This window comes from Vombatus ursinus, unplaced genomic scaffold, assembly GCF_900497805.2.
Source record: "Vombatus ursinus unplaced genomic scaffold, bare-nosed wombat genome assembly UNPS02009918.1, whole genome shotgun sequence".
NCBI classification, from domain to species: Eukaryota; Metazoa; Chordata; class Mammalia; order Diprotodontia; family Vombatidae; genus Vombatus; species Vombatus ursinus.
In genome coordinates this window covers 4,779,430-4,796,563 of record NW_020949696.1, presented here as the reverse complement: position 1 = coordinate 4,796,563, position 17,134 = coordinate 4,779,430, and the positions used below count along the sequence as shown (strand labels likewise).

Genomic DNA, 17,134 nt, shown 5'->3' with positions numbered 1-17,134 from the left:
AATCTGACTTATTCTCCAGCTCAGCTGGATTTCCTCCTCAACCACAACCTTAATATTCCTCACTGCCAGCTATGGGCTTAGCTGCTACTTTCCTTCTTTTAGGAAAAGGTAATGAGATCTAGCCGATCACTGTCCTTCCTAAAGAAGGGACCTAGAACTGGATACAGTATTCAGTTCATTTCAGCAAACATTTCTGAAGTATCCACTGCATATAAGGCAAGGCCCTGGATTAGTTGCTGGGAATATAAAGACAGCTAAGAACTGGGTGGGATTTGGTCTTAAGATGCTTACAATCTAATAAAGGTAGGGAGCAAACACACAGATAACTACTGTATGATATAAGGGAGAGAGAGATAAATGGAAAAGAGATATCCAGGCAAAGTGCTTTGAAAAATCTAAGAAGGGAGAGATCATTTTCACCTGGGAGGTGAAGGAAGGTTTCATGAAGGAAGAAGCATCAGAGTTGAGTCTTCCGCAAATGGAGATGGAAGGCAAGGGGAGTGGGAGGAGAAAAGTCCATTTCAGGCCTAAGGACTGTAGTGAGTGGGTCATGGGAATGGTAAGGAAATGGAAAATAACCCAGGTTGTTGAGAACATACAGCAAATAAAAGGAAGTCGAATGAGGTAAGGCTGTACAGATGGAGAGGTGCCAGGTTGTGGGAGGCCTTGACAACCAGTTAGCAGTCAGTTAAGTCAATAAGCAATATTTATTAAGTACCTACTATGTGTCAGGCACTGTGCTAAGCAATGGGGATACAAAGACAGGCCAAAGAGAGTTTCTGCTCTCAGGAGCTCACAGTCTAATGGGGGCCACAACATGCGAACAGCTATGTACACACAAGATTTAGATAGGATAAACTGGAGGTAGTCAACAGGTAACAGGCACTAGCATGTTGGGGAAAGGTTTCCTATGGAAGATAGGATTTTAGGCAGCTGACGGCGTATGAAGAGAGACTTCATGTGATGCTAGTGATGATGTGTTAGGAAGATTACTCAGGCAGCCAGTGGAGGATGGACTGGGTACAGGACAGCATGGAGTCATGAAGACCAGTTAGGAGGCTGTTGTAGTGGTTCAGGCAAGAAATAAGAGCCTGAACAGAAATAACTGCAAAGGGAATGGAGAGGAGGGCTGATGAGGTCTGAGCAAGCCGGTGAGAACACTCTCTCTGTGCAGTCTTTCCCCAATATAATAATGATGATGTAATAATAAGAACTGGCATTTGTGCAAACTAAGGTATACCAGGCACTTTACACGCTCCCGTGGTCCTCACAACCGCCCTGTGAAGCCGGCACTCTGGGTATCATCATCCCCATTTTATGGAAGAGAAAAATAATGCCCAGAGAGATGAATAGACTTGCCTGAGGTCACAAAGCTAGTAAGTAGCTAAATCAGGATCTGGATCCAGTCTCTTGAAACCAAGTTCAGGGCTTCTCCCACTAGGAAGTATTGCCTCACAAACACTGTTATCTCTTCAGTAGAAAAGGTGAGGGCTTTTCCAAGTCTAGAGTCTGGCATTGAGGGCTCCCTGCTTCGTACCTTGTTCCGGCCACAGGCCATTTTCCATTTTGGGCGCCTCAGCTTCCCCTCCTATAAAATGAAGGAAGTGAAAATACCCCTTTGATGGGAGTGTCATCAGCTTTAGTTAATCTGAGTTGATAAAGCAGTTGGGAGTAAAAAGGAACCTGGAAATATGGATCATTGCTCTTCCTCACAGTGGATAAAAAAAAAGAAGTAACTGAAAACACCCTTCGAACAATGTAATGTTGTGGGCAGAATGTTGCCTTTGAACTAACCCATAAAACAAGCTGTCTTCCTTTTATTTATTGCTTGCTAGTCTCAGACTGTCTTAACCCAATAAAGACAAAAACGTCACACAGCGATTACTCGTTACTTTTATATGGCTGTTTTCATCCAAAGAACTTAAACTATATTACTAAACTATAATTGTTCTGTACAACACCCAATGACATAGTTAAGTGTAATTATCCCCATTTGAGATCACAGAATGTCAGAACCTTAGGGAACAACCCTTGGCATTTTAGATAGGAAAAACTGAGTCCCAGAAACCCAAAGGGATTTGCCCAACATTAGTTAGAAGGTGGCAGAATCAGAATTTGAATGCAGGTCCTTCGACTTGAAATCTAGGGCTCTTCTCCCTACACTGCTTTCTTCTTAACATTTTTTTTTATCCTTTAAAGAACTTTAGACACTATAGACCAAGAGAGCCAAATGCTCATTCCCTTGTTCCCTGTGGGGAACTATTAGATGTAGACTTCTGGCTTCCACTCTTTTCAGCTGAGAGCATAGAGGGAATTCTGCTACTATCATGAGTGTCAACTGAGCCCCAGAGTAGATTGTTTGGGAGGAATTTTGTTAACTCCTGCAGGCAAGAAGGGGAGAGTCACCGAATCTTAAGAGTTGGAAGGGACCTTGGAAGTCATGGTAGTGAGAGCTTCCATTGCTGTAATTCCTAACAGTCCTTGCAGGCAGTTGAGTAGGATAATGCACAGGATGGGGAGTCAGGAGATTTTTATCTGGATACTAACTCCATTATCCTTATTCCATGTGGGGCCATGGACAAGTCATTTCTTCTCTTGAAGCCTCAGTTTCTTTAACTGTAACATGAGCAAGTTGAGCTGGATGATCTCTAAGTTCTCTTCTAGCTTTAAATTTTATGATCCTCTGAGCTCAGACAGCAAATATTATTGCCTCCATTTTACAGTTGGGGAACCCGAGGCCTAGAGAGCAGAAGTGATTTAAGTAGCTCGTAAATGAGTTACGATTAGAACCAATGTTTGGTCTCCAAGACCAGTTTTTTCATTACTTCAGAATGACTGTATGGACTGGGGGGAAGGAGGTGCAGGGGTGGACTAGTCAGCAGTGGGGAGCCTTTGAACCTTTTTTTGTTGTTTTTTGTTGTTCTGTTGTTTGTTTAAATTGAGAACTACTGATTCTAAGCTAAAATAATAAAGAATATTTAGGTATGAATACATTATGTAAGGTTTTTTCTATGTAGCCTTTGCCTCATATTTTCTGTGGGTCAGGGGCCCCCAAAAAACTCCCCCAATACCAAACTAGATCATTTGGTGTAGTTCCTATCTGAAGCAGGAATTCCACTTACAAACTTTAAGTGGTCATTTATTGTCTATCAGTACACCTCCAGTGATAGGGTAATTCTCAGTCTTTTAAGGAAGTCCATTGCATTTTTTTAGACCACTGTTAGACTGACTATAGCTAAAGGGGCAGCATTTAGTGGATTTGCATTCAGTTTTTATTTTTATTTCATAAATAGTCCTCTGATACCCCATGGTAAAGTGGAGGTGACCTTGGGTTCTCAAAGATTCTACCAATGAAGCACTAGCCTAGCAGGTCTCACTTACAATCTGTTGTCCAAAGTTAGCCTACCTAAGTGTGGAGAGCAAGGCTTTTTAGCATAATAACTGCAGCATAGTTTTGGTTTTAGATGTGTTAAGGATGAAAGAACTGTGATTAGTGATCCCATAAATGAAATTACAGGTCCTTGAAGGAAGAATAATAACAGTCCATGGTATTCTTTCTAACATTACAGCCACAGATGAGTCACTTCTCCTCTCAGAGCCTCAGTTTCCTAATCTATAAAATGAAGATAATAATACTTGTATTTCTCATAGCACAGAATTGTTGTAAAGAAAGCAGTTTCAAACCTTAACATGCTGTTATTATTACTTAATAGTTATAAACCATTTTATACACACTATCTCTACTCTCACAGTATTCCTGCCTACATGGGCAGTTGTATGCCATTTTAGAGCACTTAGAAAAGTTGTTGGAATTGGTTTCATGATATACCCAAAGGCAATGAGAAACATCATGTCATGGGACTTTGGTTCATCTCACCTTGTAGTAACCATAATGAGCATAAGCCAAAAGAAGAAATGAAGAAAACTGTAACTTCTACACCAGCACCTATTGCGGAGGCTGAGGGGACAGAGAAATCCCCCAAAGAACTTGGTAAGATGCTCCAAACAAGCCAGTGTATACATTAATAATTGCTGATTTCAGTGCAGAGTTAGAGAGCCATGATTCCATTTCCAAGACTGGCTTCTCCCTGCTTGCAGGAGTTCCTTCTTGCCTGCGGGACACAGAGATGCCATTCTGCCACCCAGAGATCTTCTTGTTTGGCCTTTTTCTGATGGCAGTGAATGGAAAAATTCCATTCTGTTCCCTTCTCCTTTCCCCTGGCCTGGTCTGTTTCTGCCTGCAGGGAAAAGAAAGAAATGCCATTCCATTGGCTCCCTTCCACTGGTCCCGTGCTTGACCTACCTAACACTCTGAGAGGATGCCACTCTGAAACCAAACCCCTAGGGATGTTGATAACCCACCTGAACTCATTCATTAATGATTAGCAAATTCCAACTGATCATACCTTACCCATCCCAGTGACTTTGAAACCCTGGCAGTCATTATTCAGATCCCATTCTCCATCCTGCACTAACCAATCCCTTATTCTCATCTTCCTTCACCCAGTAGTCCTACTGTCTCACTCTAAAGTTACCCTCTGCACTGTGCTCTCTGGAATGCTTGTTCCATAAATAACAAACTTTCTTTCATCTTAAACTTTTTCCTTTCTTTCTTCTTTCATCTTCTTGATCTCTTCCTGGAAATACAGCCTCCTTGGCCAACCTTTCTAATTGCCCTTTCATTCATTCCCCCCGACTCACTGATTGAGGTGGGGGAGTTGGAATACTGCTTGCTCTCCATTGTCACTTCCAAGCTCACCCCCTACCACCATCACTCATAAACCTCTCTTTCTTTGAGATTCACTCAATCCGTTATCTCCCACTCAATCAGGATTCTGGTAACAGTTATCTGTTGACCTCTATGACACTCTTCCCTCCTCAGCAAGTTCAGTACCTTGTTTACAATCTTTCCTCCCAATCTTCTGCTCTTATACTGGGGGACTTCATTATGCATATCTCTACTTCCTTAAACAACCTAACCTCTCAGTTCCCCACCTTACTCATTTCTCATTACCTGTCCTCTATTCTGCTTCAGCTACAGACAGAAATGGTTGTACTCTTGATCTTGCCATTACCAACAAATGCACCACTTCCACGTGCATGAACTCTGAAATTCCCTTATTTGATCATAATCTGTCATAATTCCACCTCTCCCTCAACCTTGGAACTCCTAATGCTCTTCTTTATCCTCATCATAACCTCCATGCCTCAACTTCTCAGTTTTTTTCCCCAGACCCTCTACTGGCTACACTTTCCTGCCTTCCCCATTTTGACACTTTGGTGAATCAATTCAACTCTACACTGTCTTCTTCTTTCCCCTTTATCCTATTGCCAATCTTGCCATGCTAAGCCTCAGCCTTAGATTAACTTCCACCATCTGCTACCTTTATTGCTACTCATGTGCCGCTGAATGAAGCTGGAGAAAAATCACAAAACTGCATTGACTGGCTCCATTACAAATTTATGTAACATAATCTCAATTGGGAGCTCACTGTTCAAAGGCAATCCTGTTACGCCTCTCTGACTCACTCTCCCATTTTCCACAGTGGCTCTTCTAAACCTTTTCATCCCTCCTCAGGCATCCCATGGCTCCCCTTCACCCGCCCCCACGCTGAAAACCTTGCCTTATATTTTACAGAAAAAAAAACTGAAGCCATTCTCCAAGAGCTCCTTCTTCCCTCCTCCTCATTTCACATCACTCAGATGCCATCTGCCACTATCTCCTTCACCCTTGTCTCACATGAAAAGGTGGCCCTTCTTGCCAAGGCAAATCCCTCTACATACGCAAGTGATCCCATTCCATCCCAGCTTCCTCTCTCATCTCCACTGTCTCACTTATCTTCAATCTCTTCTCATCTACTGGCTGCTTCCCTGCTGCCTACAAACAGTCCTATATGTCTACCATCAAAAAACCTTCGACCATTCCTACTAGCCATAATTCCATGTCTTTTCTCCTTTTTATGGCTAAAGTTATTGAGAAGGCCATCTACAGTAGGTGCCTATACTTCTTTTATTTTCATTCTCTTCTTAACTGTCTACAGTCTGGCTGCCAAATTCATCATTCAACTGAAACTGGTCTCCTTGACCTTTCTGTAGCTTTTGACACTGTTGATCACCCTCTTCTCCTTGATTGTCTTTTCTCTTCAGGTTTCCATGACACTCTGCTGTCCAGGTTTTCCTTCTGCCTACCTGACCATTGCTCAGTTTCTTTTCCTGGATCTTTGTCCAGATCACTTCTGCTAATGGAGGGTGTTCTCCAAGGTTTTTTCTTGGGCTCTCTTCTGTTTCTTCTCTATACTTTTTCTCTTGGTGATCTTATTAGCTTCCATGGATTCAATTCATCTCTATGCTGATGATTCTCAAATTTACTTATCCTGCCCTAGCCTCTCTGTGGACCTCCATTCTTGAATTTCCAAGTGCTTTTCAGATATCTAGAAATGGATGTCCCGTAGACATGTAAAGGCAATATGTTCAAAACCAAACTTATTATCTTCCCCCCCCCAAAACCTTCCACTCTACCTGATATCCCTAGTACTGATGAGGGCAGCACCGTCTTCCCAGTCACCTCCCAGTCATCTCAAAACCTATTTGTTACCCTCAACTTCTCATTCTCGCCCCCATATCTATTCTGTTGCCAAGGCCCGTTGATTGCACCTTTGTAACATCTCTCATATATGTCTTCTTCTCTTCTCTGATGCTGCCAACACCCTGATCTAGGCCCTTGTCACACTATGCCTGGACCACTAGACTAGCCTTGAGTTGGTCTCCCTGTTATAAAAAGGATCTTCCTAAAGTATAGATCTGATCATGTTACCCCCTACTCCATAAAATCCTTTGTTTAGTGTTCAGAGCTCTTTATAACATGGCTGCTTTCTACCTTTTCAGTCTTCATGTATCTTATTCCTTCTCCCAGTGATCCAGACACTGGGCTCCTTGCTATTCCTCATATGTGATACTCTTATCTCCTGACTCTGGGCATCTTCACTGGCATTTTCCCATGCCTGAAATTCTCTCCCTCCTTGCCTCCACCTCCAGGCTTCCCTGGCTTCCTTCAAGTCCCAGCTAAAATCCTACTTTCCACAAGAAATGTGTCCTCATTGCTAGATGACCTACTTTGATAGACTTAGTTCTTCTCAGCAATACAGTGATCTAAGACAATTCCAGAACACTCATGATGGAATATGCTATCCACATCCAGAGAAAGAACTGTGGCATCTGAATGCAGATCGAAGCATACTATTTTCTCTCTCTTTTTTTTTTCTTTCTCATGGTTTTCCCCTTTTGTTTTGATTCTTCTTTCATAACATGACTAATGTGGAAAAATGTTTAATACGGTTGTACCTGTATAGATTATATCAGACTGCATGCCAGCTTGGGAAGAGGAGGCAGGGAGAAAAAAATTTGGAACTCAAAATCTTATAGAAGTAAATGTTGAAAACTATCTTTACATGTAATTGGAAAAAATAAAATACTATTAAGTGGGGAAAAAAAAGAAACATGTCCTCATCCCCCTTAAGGCTAGAGCCTTCCATGTCCCAAATCTGTAAATCCAGCCTTAATCTTTCTCTGAAATTCTAGTTGGCTATCTCCAACTTCCTGTTCGACATCTCTACCATGACCTGTTGTCGCAGCTCAAATTCAGCATGTCCAAAATGGAAGCCATCATCTTTTCTCAGTAATCCGTCCTTCTTCCTAACTTCCCTGTTTTAGTTGAAGGCAGCTCTGAGTTATTCTCGAGCCTTTCCTTCCCCTGATTATCTCCAGCTGAACCTGTGTATAGCTTGTTTGTGCAGAGTTATTTGTGATTCATCTCCCTGATTAGACTGTGAGCCGTTCCTTGAGGACAGGGAATGGCATTAGCCTTCCTTTGTTTCCCCAGCTCTTAGCACAGTGACTGGCACAGAATAGGTGTTTTATAAATGCTAATTGACTGATTGACTGACACGGGGAAGGATAGTATAATGTAGGTTGGAAACTGTGGTTCACTAATAAACACAGAGACTAAAGGTGATAGATTTCGGAGAAATGTCTTTCTATCATGACTTACATTTGTCAAAAAGATTTGGAAGGCTTTTGGTATGATGAATACTAAACAACACTGCAAAAACTGCAGTTTACCATAGAGATCCTAACATACATGAATTGACTGGTTACCGATGGAATCATTTCAAATCAACTGTTTGTGTGCAGTCAGGCTGTCAACTTGTTAGAACAAAGATAAAAATCAACGCCAAATTAGAAGAAAGGATAAAGATGAGAAGGTACAGCAATTAAAACAGATCCAGCCATGAACTTGCCCAGCCCTTCTGGAAAACAGTTTTGAATTATGCTTAAAAAGTGACTAAAATATTCATGCCCTTTGACCTAGAGGTCCCACTGCTGGAATATGCCCCAAAGAGATCAAAGACAGAAGGATCCTATAAACATCAAAATAGTCATAGCAGCACTTCTCATGGTACCCAAGAACTGGAAATAAGAATAGCTAGCATTTGAATAGCACTTTAAAGTTTACAAAGCACTTTTACAAATATTATCTCCTTTGATCCGGTGAACAACCCTGGGAGGTAAGTGCTATTATTATCCCCATTTTTCAGATGAGGAAACTGAGGCAGACAGGTTAGGTGACTTGCTCATCTTATGACTTACAAGGCCTGAAACATTAGTAAGCACTATGTAAATGTTAGCTGTCATTAGTAGTAGTAAAGTATTCCTGACTCCGGGTCCAGCAGTCTAGCCACTGTGCTACTTAGAATGGTTAAACAAATTATGATCTGTGAATGTCATAGAATATTATTGTACTGTATGAAATGATACATAGGAAGAGTTCAGAAAAGCATGGGAACATTTGATCCAGAGTGAAGTAAGCAGAATCATGAAAACAACATATGTGATGATTACAGAAATGTAAATGGAAAGAATTTTTTTTTAAATTGTTATTATAATGCACTTCCCTCCCTTCTTTGCAGAGATGGAAGACTATGGGAAGGGGATTGTTAATATACTATCGAATACCTTTCATAGGGGCAGCTTGGTTATCTATTCAAATAAGCTATTGATGACAAATATGGGGAACAGTTAAAGAGAAGACATTGACCCAGACTATCATCACTTCCCATGCAAGGTTAACAGATATAAAGTAATTAGCAGAGTGAAGCCAAAAAAAAAAAAAATCTCAGAAACTGCCTCCACCAGAAAATACTTGTATTCCTTGTCAAGCAAAGAGACATGGCAGCCAAGGGCAACAATAGTTAAGATATAACCTAATTTGCAAAACCTTATAGGGGAGGATGGTGAAAGATTATGAGTAATATTGTCTCAAAAATAGTGAAGATTGGTGTAGAGAAGAACAGGTTTGTCGAAAGCTTGGTGTGAAGTCCAATTAAACTAGATAATCCCAAGAGTTTTTGTAGATGATACTGGAAGGACACCAGATAGATAAAAGGTGAAAGAGCTCTGTCAGCATTTCCATAATAAACTCTTTTTTCACCAGTAACAGTGGAAGCACCATATTTGGACTCTAAAATTTCAGTTCTTGAAATGAAATCAGTGTTCAAGGCAAATGGATTGGAGAGGAGACAAAAGAAACAGGGAGAACCATTATTTGACTAATAAGATAAACTAGGCAAGAAGTGATAACAGCAGGAACTAAGGTGGTGAGAGTGTGGATGGAGAAAAAAGAATAGATGCTAGAGATCTTGAATTGAAAGGACTGTTTTTAATTTTTGTTTTTGTATCCCCAGCACCTAGCACTATGCCTTGTGTTTAGTAGTCACAATAATTGAGTGTTGGATTAGAGATTGGATATGGGCTGGGGGAGAGGGAAGGGGAAGGAAAGGCTCGAGAATAACTCAGAGCTGCCTTCAACTAAAACAGGGAAGTTAGGAAGAAGGACGGATTACTGAGAAAAGATGATGGCTTCCATTTTGGACATGCTGAATTTGAGCTGTGACAACAGGTCATGGTAGAGATGTCGAACAGGAAGTTGGAGATAGCCAACTAGAATTTCAGAGAAAGATTAAGGCTGGATTTACAGATTTGGGACATGTAAGCACAGAAGTGATCATTGTACCCGTGGAAATGGTCAAACTTACCAAGGGAGAGGACGTAGAGAGAAGAGGGCCCAAGACTTGTCCGGCGTCACTCAGTCATCCAGTGGCAGAGCTGGGGCAATGCTCTCCTCAAGTTGCCCCTCCAGGTCTCCGATCTGATATCTTTCCTTTTTTCCCTCTCCCTTCAAGCACTTGGCCAGGCTTGGGAGCCTGAGAAGAGCTAAGGAAGCTTCCCTAATTTATTGCAAGGCAGTGGCTGCTGCAGAGCTCGGTGAAACCTGTATAAAGTCCAGCCACTGTCAAGCTGAGGACACCTTTGAATAAGCAGACCATTAAAAGAGACTCTTGAAAGAGGATTGGCTTAGAGAAGGAGCTCCATTAATAATTGGCATGTTTTTAGAAACAGTGGCTCGGTGATAAAGCATTCTATTTTCTTGGTGAATTTCCCCAAAAGATCAGCACTCCCTGAATTTGGTCGTTGTTTTCTCTGCATTGGTAGTCTGAGGATCTTTCTAGCCAGCTGGGGCAGAATTTAAACAATTTCACTACAATTATTGCAAACAGGAGGGCTGGATTTCCTTTCCTTCCCCTCCTCCACCCTGCCCCACCCCAACGTAGCAAGGCTCTGGAGCTCACCTCCCAGCCCCAATTCCAAGTGTACGGTGGGGGTGGGCTCAGGTCCCCAGAGCTCCACCCCGTCTCCCCCTCACAGATTTCGGAGTGTCTTGAGGAGCAATGAGATTCTTCTAACTCTATCAGCTTGAGCTCCCATTTCGGGATGTTCCCTCCTCATAAATCTCGGCGGGCTTGTTGCCCTAATATCAGCCAAACAGTTGATATCCCCTCAATAGCATTGATAAGCAATTAACATCAATCAGCTTTTACAAAGGGATGTTTACTAAGAAGATATAGCAAAAAGTGCAGTCGTAATTCCTCTCCCCTCTCCTCATCAATCAGTCAATACCCAATCAGTATTTATTAAGTGCCTACTATGTGCCAGACACTATGCTAAGCACGGGGGATACAAAAAGAGGCAAAAGACAGCCCCTGCCCTCAAGGAGCTTACCATCTAATGGGGGGAGACAACATGCAAATGGATATATGCAAAGCAAGTTATGTACAAGATAAAGAGGGAAGACGTTGGAATTCAGAGGAGCTGGGGAAGACTTCCTGGGGAAGTTGGAACTTAAAGAAGCCAGGCAGGTCAGCAGTTGAAGCAGAGGGAGAGGGTTCCAGACATTAGGGACAGAGAAAATGCCCAAGCTGAGAGGCGGAGCGTCTTGTTCATAGAAGAGCCAGGAGGCCACTGCGTCATGGAGTACGTGTTAGGGAGTAAGGTGTAGGAAGACTGGAAAGGTAGGAGGAGACTAGGTTATGAAGGACTTTGGATGCCGGGTAGGGCATTTGGTATGTGTACCTGGAGGCAATAGAGAGGCACTAAAGTTTATTGAGTAGAGGAGTGGTCAGACCTGCCCTTTGGGAAAATCACTTTAGTGGCTGCATGGAGGAAGGACTGGAATGGGGAGAGACCTGAGGCAGGCAGACCCCGCCCCCACCCCAAGCAGGCTCTTGTAATGTAGCCCAGGTGTGAGGTGGTGCATGCAGGTTGGGTCAGGAGTGCATGGATGGGAGCTGATGAGATCGCCAAGGACAGTATAATAGAGGGAGATGAGAAGAGGACACAGCCTCCCTTCTCTCACCTGGAGCCCTGGGGAGGATGGGCTCAAACTGAAAGCAACTGCTACAAACGCTTGTCCCATCGCTGGGCTCCCTCCCAGGAGCAGCGCCGCTGCCCACCCGCCCACTGCTAGGCTGGGCCAAGCAGGCTTCTTCTCAGGGCTGGGGCAGCTAGGTCAGCTGGTAAACTCCTCAGGCTCTTCTGACCCTTCAGAGCTCAAAGGGTCGAAACCTGGCTCTTCCATCTCGATCGTCCTTCACTCAAGATCAGGAGAGAATGTACAAAAAGGCACAGAAGCAATAGAGACGCTCTGTTACAGGCCCGCCCCGAGCCCAGCAGCACCAGCCTCATCCGCCCCCTGCCTGGAAAGAGCCAGGGGTTTGGCCACTTAGCACCTTTTGCTTGCTGACTTTGATTCCAGTTCAGCAGTGCATGCCTACAAATATAAGTATAGAGTATGTATGTCAAGGGAGTATATACACACACTTATACACATATATACACATGCATATATAAGTATATGTACATAAGTATAGAGGTATATACACGTACATATATATGTGCATACATAAAAGCATATACATAAGTATATATGCATAAATACATAAGTATTTGTACATATACACATACAGACAAGTATATATAAGTATATATATGTACATTAGTATATAGATATATACATACATGTATACATGCAAGCATAAGTATATGTACATGAGTATATAGACATGCACATACATGCATATATATACATAAGTATATAAAAGCATACGTACATATATAAGTATATACCTAAGTGTATGTATGTGTGTATATCTATATACATAAATACATGTATTTATGCATACTTATAAATATATATAAGCATATATACATACACACATATGTATACATAGGAAATGTGTATACACATATGTGAAATATATGTGCATGTGTTATGTGTGTATATGTGTGTTTGCATGCATACATACATACTCATCTAACATCTTTTAAAATGCCCAGAGGGAACAGAGCAAAGTTTAGAAGGACAGGACAACTTTGAAAATAACATGCTGAATTTGTTATATACTTTTTTTAAAAGCAAATTCCATAAAACAGTGATTTGTGATTTCACATATAATCCCATTTTTCTGTCGTATTTTATATATAGAATTGTTCTCTTTTTTGGTGTTCATTAAGTTCATAAATTTTTTTTTTTTATGAAAAGGGGGGAGTGTGGATTGAACTAGATGCTTTTCTAGATCCTTTCTAGCTTTAGCTCTATGGCCCGAAATAGTTTCTCCTCTCTGAGCCTCGGGTTCCTTTTCTGTTAAATGGGGAGGCAGCTAGAAGGGGTGGGTTGGCCACAGTCCCTTCCATGGCCTTTATTCAAAGGCAGTCTGACCCGGCTTCTCCAACGTGCCAGTAGGGGCACTCGTTACCGAGTCAGCTATATCAGAAACAACAGAGAAAGAAACATGATTCCCACGGCCTCCAAAGTGACTCCCCACCCCCACCCCCCACCCCCACCTCCATAGCAGCTGCCTCCACAAACCTGGTGGCCCAGCCCGGCAGCTGCCACCCACAGGGGATCTGGGGCGTAGCCCACCCACCTCTCAGGTAAGCAGAGAAAATCCTGTTTGGGGAGTTCCGCCCTCTGTGACCCTTGGGGAGCCTAGTGAGATATTAATCAGCTCGGGTGAAGTCAGAAGGGACAGGGGGTGAGCTGCAGTCAGTCTATCCCCCTGCCTCTGGAAGTGCATTTGGTGCTTTGCAAATCCTCCTGGGGGTTTATAGGCAGACACTGCAGTGCCCCAAGGCCGGCAGATGACCCAGTGCCCTGAGAGGTAACCCACTCTTACTAAAGAGCAAGGAAGGCCCCCTGGAAACTGGTCTGGCACCCCATGGACTGGCCTGACCTACTTTCCACTGTGGCTCAGCAGCCACAGTGTAGGGCGTGAGGGCAGGGGAAACAGCAGTCACTGGGGCTGGAGGTGAAGTTTCAGGCCTGGCTGCCTACCTTGGGGCAGGTCTCTGAGTTTCAGTTTCTTCTGTGAAATGAGTGGCTTGGACTAAGGGATCTCTAAGATCCCTTTAAACTCTGATGTTCTGGAATCCCATGTGGAGCCCCTGATTCCCTGTGGGTAATAATATAAAGAAATGTCAACTAGAGAATGGTGTATTTCATCAGATTGGGAATTGTTTGCCTGACTGAAAAGAGTAGTCATTGATGGGTTGATATTAGGGTTGATTGAAGGGAGGTATCCAGTAGTGGGCCTGTGAGATCTGCACCTGCCCCTGGAACATTCAACATCTTTGTCAGTGATAGCAGGCCAGATCGAATGAAAAATACATTTAATTGGGACAAAAAAAAAGTTCAGCACTGGGATAAAAAAATATCACTAGAGCTGGGGAGGTAGGTAGGAGCTAGCTGAGGCCGCCTAGGTCTCTGATACAGGCCCTCTGTGCCTTCTTAAAAACATTTACAGACCTTTGGAACAAGCTATTTCCAAACTCTCGTGAGCCAGAAATCTGTGGCTGTAATTTTGCAGGGTAGTATGTCCTAGGAAGTCTGTCTAACAGAGGTCACTAATCAGGAAAATGCCAGGGCACCTCAGGAGAAGGCAGACTTTAAATTTTCCCCATGTTCACCATGAAAGGAGCAAACTGCATATCGTCTCTGAGGTCCCCTCTAGCTCTTACAATTCTGTGTGTCAAGATCCCCTTCTGGCTGACATTCAGTGTTTTCTTCCCATTTGCACAGTCTGTGTCTGTGTTCTAAGCTCTCTTCTAGCCCTAACTTTCTAAGTTGTGTTCTGAAGGCTCTTTTAGCTCTGACTTGTTTATAAGTGGGATCTGTAAAGGTGTAGATGATGATAATAGCTTTCTGTGCCATGTGCCCCACGGGGGCCCTTGAAATTGCTTGATTTGGGGTCAGTTGTAAAGTGATAGAAAGGGTGAAGAGAAGGGATATCAAAGCCCCCTCCCCACTCATTTCATGGATTTCACCCTTTTGCTACAGAACATCTTGTCCACTCTCTGCAAGCACAGAGAAGCTTTGGGCCTATCCTAATGGCATGAGCATGCCAGCATTTCAGCTGGATCTAAGCTCCCCCTGTTCTCTACCCTCTCCATGATGGACCCTTGTGTTCCCTCCTCTCTAGCTATCAGAATCCTATCTATACTTTCATGACCAAACCTAAGGCCGGTCTCCTCCCCAAGCCTCTTGGGACTGTTCCCACCCACTAGGTTCTCTCTCTTGCTGATATATTTGGACAAGACTGGCTGTCTAGACCGCTCACACACTGCCTGGTGTGAGTGTTTAAATATTCCATCTATGTCTTGTTCCCTTGGTACGACTCTAAGGACTTTGTGGGTAGGAACTACGACGTAGAATTCTCTTTATCCTTCAGTAATGCTGCCAGATTAATTGTTTAAAAACAGATTTGGTCATGTCACTCCTTTGCCCCAAATCTGCAGCAAGTCAAATTCAAACTCCTCTGCCCAGAATTCAAGGCTCTCCACCATCTAGGGCCACCCACTTACCAGCCTTGTTCCTCCCACAGAGGCCACTCGGTGGTGCAGTGGAGTCAGGAAGACCTGAGTTCAGCTTGGTCTCAGCCATTTACTAACCATGTGACCTGGGGCGAGTCACTTAATATTTCTCAGCCTCAGTTTCCTCATTTGTACAATGGTGATCCTAGAAGAACCTGCCTCACAGTGTTGTTGTGAGGATCAGTGAGAGTTACCTGGTCAGCACAGGGCCCGTCACATAGAAGGCACTTTAGTACATGTTTGGTCCCTTGCCTTCCACACACTCTGCCCTCCAGCCAAACTGGATGGCCACCTGAATACGCTCCCCCTTGCCGCTGGCCTGGAACAGGGGTCCCCTCTCTGCCTTTTGGACTCTGGCCCCTCCTTTGAGCCCAGCTCATCTGTCCCCTCCATAGCCTCCTCTCTGACCTCTCTGTCCCAGTTCTTGGTTTGACAGGCTCCTCGCACAGCTCTTGGGGGCCATGGGGGGCTGTGTGCTGCCTTAGCCCTGCTTTTGACGGAGCCCTGTGCAGGGAGTGACTCTGTCCTCCCTATAGTTTGTTTACAGACAGGGGGTGCTTAATCAATGTTTATTGTCTGTTGTATGCAAGGCTATGCAGGTGAACTATATAGAGTCTGATAGTGCCCCGCCCAACCAGTCATTCCTACACTAATAAGCTGGGGGAAAAAATCAGATAATGAGAAGGAACAGACCGAGAGGGGTTCTCCCCACCTCACTGTGCTTTCGTTTCCCTTCCATGGCCTGTGAATTCCCAGATGCAGCCTCTCCTACCAGCTCCCCGACCTGACCTCTAGTGGTGAGAAGGAACGTTTGTTTGCAAGGTCAGAGCTATTGCCTGCCCCGGGCGGGGAACCAGCAGCCTTGAGTCCATGCCACATGTGGCCCTCCAGGTCCTCAAGTGCTGCCCTTTGACTGAATCCAAACTTCACAGAGCAAATCTCCTTAGTAAAAGGATTTGTTCTGTAAAGCTTGTAAAACTGTAAAACTCTCAGTCAAAGGGCTGCACCCCAGGACCTAGAAGGCCACATGGGCCTCAAGGCCCCAGGTTCCCCACCCCTGGCCTAAGCAGTCCTTGTAAAGCTGGGGGCCCCAAGAAATCACTGGCCGGGCTGGGTCTCTGATGCTATTGCAGCCACAAGGGATGCTTACAGAGACTCCTCAGACCAGTTTGTAGAGTATTTGAAGCCCTATGGTGTGAAAGAGGCACCAGATTTGTTCTGCTCTGCGCTAAAGGCGCAGAGAGATTTAGGCTGAGTGGAGCGAAAGTAGAGTGTGCTGCTTCCTGGGCAGGGAGGGCCACGCATGGAGGTCCTCAGAGCCTGGGTGACTATTCAGTTTAATGCATTTGAAGAAGCATTTTTTAAGCGCCTGAGACTTGTGAGGCACTGTCCTAGGCACTGGGGAACACTGAGACAAAGACAGAAGTCTCTACCCCAGAGGAGCGTCTGTACTTCTGAGGGGAAACAACACATTGAACAAAATATGTGCGGAATTTTTGGTGAGCACCAACAACTGTGGGAAACGCAGGCCTGGTTGATTCTGTTTTCTGATGCCAGAGGACTCATGCCCCTGTTTCACCCGGACTCGGAAAAGTCCTGAGTTGGAATTTTGCTTCATACGCTGACTAGCTGTGTGTCGCCGTGTGTGTTGTTAAACCTGGTTCCTTATCATTAAAATGAGGATAATAATGGCACCTCCCTCAGAAGATTATTATTGGGAGGACCAAACCAGATCAGGCTCTATAGGTGCTGGCGATGATGACTGGTGGAGATAGCTGCAGTCCCCCTGGAAATCCGCCTCTCTGAAGCCTATCATAAGGCTTCAGAAATCATATCCGTTTGTGATGGTGAACCACTCGACAGTGCCAAGACT

At 44.0% G+C, this 17,134-nt stretch overlaps 1 protein-coding gene across 10 annotated transcripts in view; it reads left to right on the top strand.

Annotated features, from left to right (window-relative positions):
- JSRP1 (junctional sarcoplasmic reticulum protein 1) overlaps positions 1-17,134 on the top strand; it is an 86,374-nt gene that overhangs the window by 44,520 nt on the left and 24,720 nt on the right. The window contains exon 1 of one of the 10 annotated variants that reach the window (XM_027853190.1): positions 13,255-13,326. The exons of 6 other annotated variants lie outside the window; for them this stretch is intronic. The gene's annotated coding sequence lies outside the window, so the exon portion shown is untranslated. Of the gene's footprint in view, positions 1-13,254; positions 13,327-17,134 lie in introns of those variants that run through there. 3 more of the 10 variants (XM_027853187.1, XM_027853188.1, XM_027853195.1) reach the window with 3 other exon arrangements.